At 42.3% G+C, this 5,000-nt stretch overlaps 1 protein-coding gene across 1 annotated transcript in view; it reads left to right on the top strand.

Moving 5' to 3' along the window:
• The window catches only part of fbn1 (fibrillin 1), a 191,314-nt gene that overhangs the window by 117,759 nt on the left and 68,555 nt on the right, over positions 1-5,000 (top strand).

Here is a 5,000-nt window from a genome sequence, read left to right as displayed (position 1 = left end):
GAAGGTTAGTTCAACCTAACCTCTGACCTCTAACCCCATCACTGTTATACCGGAAGGTTAGTTCAACCTAACCTCTGATCTCTCACCCCATCACTGTTATACCTGAAGGTTAGTTCAACCTAACCTCTGACCTCTAAGCCCATCACTGTTATACCGGAAGGTTAGTTCAACCTAACCTCTGACCTCTAACCCCATCACTGTTATACTAGAAGGTTAGTTCAACCTAACCTCTGACCTCTAACCCCATCACTGTTATACCGGAAGGTTAGTTCAACCTAACCTCTGACCTCTAACCCCATCACTGTTATACCGGAAGGTTAGTTCAACCTAACCTCTGACCTCTAACCCCATCACTCTTATACTGGAAGGTTAGTTCAACCTAACCTCTGACCTCTAACCACATCACTGTTATACTGGAAGGTTAGTTCAACCTAACCTCTGACCTCTAACCCCATCACTGTTATACTGGAAGGTTAGTTCAACCTAACCTCTGACCTCTAACCCCATCACTGTTATACCTGAAGGTTAGTTCAACGTAACCTCTGACCTCTAACCCCATCTCTGTTATACCGGAAGGTTAGTTCAACCTAACCTCTGACCTCTAACCCCATCACTGTTATACCGGAAGGTTAGTTCAACCTAACCTCTGACCTCTAACCCCATCACTGTTATACTGGAAGGTTAGTTCAACCTAACCTCTGACCTCTAACCCCATCACTCTTATACTGGAAGGTTAGTTCAACCTAATCTCTGACCTCTAACCCCATCACTGTTATACTGGAAGGTTAGTTCAACTTAACCTCTGACCTCTAACCCCATCACTGTTATACTGGAAGGTTAGTTCAACCTAACCTCTGACCTCTAACCCCATCACTGTTATACTGGAAGGTTAGTTCAACCTAACCTCTGACCTCTAACCCCATCACTGTTATACTGGAAGGTTAGTTCAACCTAACCTCTGACCTCTAACCCCATCACTGGTATACCTGAAGGTTAGTTCAACCTAACCTCTGACCTCTAACCCCATCACTGTTATACCTGAAGGTTAGTTCAACCTAACCTCTGACCTCTAACCCCATCACTGGTATACCTGAAGGTTAGTTCAACCTAACCTCTGACCTCTAACCCCATCACTGTTATACTGGAAGGTTAGTTCAACCTAACCTCTGACCTCTAACCCCATCACTGGTATACCTGAAGGTTAGTTCAACCTAACCTCTGACCTCTAACCCCATCACTGTTATACCTGAAGGTTAGTTCAACCTAACCTCTGACCTCTAACCCCATCACTGTTATACTGGAAGGTTAGTTCAACCAACCCTAACCCCCATAAATATCCTATGTTCTGTTTAATTGTGTGCTAACTCCTATCCCCATCACTGGAAGGTTAGTTCAACCTGACCCCCATAAATATCCTATGTTCTGTTTAATTGTGTGCTAACCCCTATCCCCATCACTGTTATACTGGAAGGTTAGTTCAACCTAACCCCCATAAATATCCTATGTTCTGTTTAATTGTGTGCTAACCCCTATCCCCATCACTGGAAGGTTAGTTCAACCTGACCCCCATAAATATCCTATGTTCTGTTTAATTGTGTGCTAACCCCTAACCCCATCACTGGAAGGTTAGTTCAACCTGACCCCCATAAATATCCTATGTTCTGTTTAATTGTGTGCTAACCCCTATCCCCATCACTGGAAGGTTAGTTCAACCTGACCCCCATAAATATCCTATGTTCTGTTTAATTGTGTGCTAACCCCTATCCCCATCACTGTTATACTGGAAGGTTAGTTCAACCTAACCCCCATAAATATCCTATGTTCTGTTTAATTGTGTGCTAACCCCTATCCCCATCACTGGAAGGTTAGTTCAACCTGACCCCCATAAATATCCTATGTTCTGTTTAATTGTGTGCTAACTCCTATCCCCATCACTGGAAGGTTAGTTCAACCTAACCCCCATAAATATCCTATGTTCTGTTTAATTGTGTGCTAACTCCTATCCCCATCACTGGAAGGTTAGTTCAACCTGACCCCCATAAATATCCTATGTTCTGTTTAATTGTGTGCTAACCCCTAACCCCATCACTGGAAGGTTAGTTCAACCTGACCCCCATAAATATCCTATGTTCTGTTTAATTGTGTGCTAACTCCTATCCCCATCACTGGAAGGTTAGTTCAACCTGACCCCCATAAATATCCTATGTTCTGTTTAATTGTGTGCTAACCCCTATCCCCATCACTGGAAGGTTAGTTCAACCTAACCCCCATAAATATCCTATGTTCTGTTTAATTGTGTGCTAACCCCTATCCCCATCACTGTTATACTGGAAGGTTAGTTCAACCTAACCCCCATAAATATCCTATGTTCTGTTTAATTGTGTGCTAACCCCTAACCCCATCACTGGAAGGTTAGTTCAACCTGACCCCCATAAATATCCTATGTTCTGTTTAATTGTGTGCTAACCCCTATCCCCATCACTGGAAGGTTAGTTCAACCTGACCCCCATAAATATCCTATGTTCTGTTTAATTGTGTGCTAACCCCTAACCCCATCACTGTTATACTGGAAGGTTAGTTCAACCTAACCCCCATAAATATCCTATGTTCTGTTTAATTGTGTGCTAACCCCTATCCCCATCACTGTTATACTGGAAGGTTAGTTCAACCTAACCCCCATAAATATCCTATGTTCTGTTTAATTGTGTGCTAACCCCTATCCCCATCACTGTTATACTGGAAGGTTAGTTCAACCTAACCCCCATAAATATCCTATGTTCTGTTTAATTGTGTGCTAACCCCTATCCCCATCACTGTTATACTGGAAGGTTAGTTCAACCTGACCCCCATAAATATCCTATGTTCTGTTTAATTGTGTGCTAACTCCTATCCCCATCACTGGAAGGTTAGTTCAACCTGACCCCCATAAATATCCTATGTTCTGTTTAATTGTGTGCTAACTCCTATCCCCATCACTGGAAGGTTAGTTCAACCTGACCCCCATAAATATCCTATGTTCTGTTTAATTGTGTGCTAACTCCTATCCCCATCACTGTTATACTGGAAGGTTAGTTCAACCTAACCCCCATAAATATCCTATGTTCTGTTTAATTGTGTGCTAACCCCTATCCCCATCACTGGAAGGTTAGTTCAACCTGACCCCCATAAATATCCTATGTTCTGTTTAATTGTGTGCTAACTCCTATCCCCATCACTGGAAGGTTAGTTCAACCTGACCCCCATAAATATCCTATGTTCTGTTTAATTGTGTGCTAACCCCTATCCCCATCACTGGAAGGTTAGTTCAACCTGACCCCCATAAATATCCTATGTTCTGTTTAATTGTGTGCTAACCCCTATCCCCATCACTGTTATACTGGAAGGTTAGTTCAACCTGACCCCCATAAATATCCTATGTTCTGTTTAATTGTGTGCTAACCCCTATCCCCATCACTGGAAGGTTAGTTCAACCTGACCCCCATAAATATCCTATGTTCTGTTTAATTGTGTGCTAACCCCTATCCCCATCACTGGAAGGTTAGTTCAACCTAACCCCCATAAATATCCTATGTTCTGTTTAATTGTGTGCTAACTCCTATCCCCATCACTGGAAGGTTAGTTCAACCTGACCCCCATAAATATCCTATGTTCTGTTTAATTGTGTGCTAACCCCTATCCCCATCACTGTTATACTGGAAGGTTAGTTCAACCTAACCCCCATAAATATCCTATGTTCTGTTTAATTGTGTGCTAACTCCTATCCCCATCACTGTTATACTGGAAGGTTAGTTCAACCTAACCCCCATAAATATCCTATGTTCTGTTTAATTGTGTGCTAACCCCTATCCCCATCACTGGAAGGTTAGTTCAACCTGACCCCCATAAATATCCTATGTTCTGTTTAATTGTGTGCTAACTCCTATCCCCATCACTGGAAGGTTAGTTCAACCTAACCCCCATAAATATCCTATGTTCTGTTTAATTGTGTGCTAACCCCTATCCCCATCACTGTTATACTGGAAGGTTAGTTCAACCTAACCCCCATAAATATCCTATGTTCTGTTTAATTGTGTGCTAACCCCTAACCCCATCACTGGAAGGTTAGTTCAACCTGACCCCCATAAATATCCTATGTTCTGTTTAATTGTGTGCTAACCCCTAACCCCATCACTGGAAGGTTAGTTCAACCTGACCCCCATAAATATCCTATGTTCTGTTTAATTGTGTGCTAACTCCTATCCCCATCACTGGAAGGTTAGTTCAACCTAACCCCCATAAATATCCTATGTTCTGTTTAATTGTGTGCTAACTCCTATCCCCATCACTGGAAGGTTAGTTCAACCTGACCCCCATAAATATCCTATGTTCTGTTTAATTGTGTGCTAACCCCTATCCCCATCACTGGAAGGTTAGTTCAACCTGACCCCCATAAATATCCTATGTTCTGTTTAATTGTGTGCTAACCCCTATCCCCATCACTGGAAGGTTAGTTCAACCTGACCCCCATAAATATCCTATGTTCTGTTTAATTGTGTGCTAACCCCTATCCCCATCACTGGAAGGTTAGTTCAACCTGACCCCCATAAATATCCTATGTTCTGTTTAATTGTGTGCTAACCCCTATCCCCATCACTGGAAGGTTAGTTCAACCTGACCCCCATAAATATCCTATGTTCTGTTTAATTGTGTGCTAACCCCTATCCCCATCACTGTTATACTGGAAGGTTAGTTCAACCTGACCCCCATAAATATCCTATGTTCTGTTTAATTGTGTGCTAACCCCTATCCCCATCACTGGAAGGTTAGTTCAACCTGACCCCCATAAATATCCTATGTTCTGTTTAATTGTGTGCTAACTCCTATCCCCATCACTGGAAGGTTAGTTCAACCTAACCCCCATAAATATCCTATGTTCTGTTTAATTGTGTGCTAACCCCTATCCCCATCACTGTTATACTGGAAGGTTAGTTCAACCTAACCCCCATAAATATCCTATGTTC

The sequence above is a fragment of the Oncorhynchus gorbuscha genome, linkage group LG04, assembly GCF_021184085.1.
Source record: "Oncorhynchus gorbuscha isolate QuinsamMale2020 ecotype Even-year linkage group LG04, OgorEven_v1.0, whole genome shotgun sequence".
Lineage (NCBI taxonomy): Eukaryota > Metazoa > Chordata > Actinopteri > Salmoniformes > Salmonidae > Oncorhynchus > Oncorhynchus gorbuscha.
Note: the sequence above shows the minus strand (reverse complement) of the source record. Positions and strands in the feature narration are given on the sequence as shown.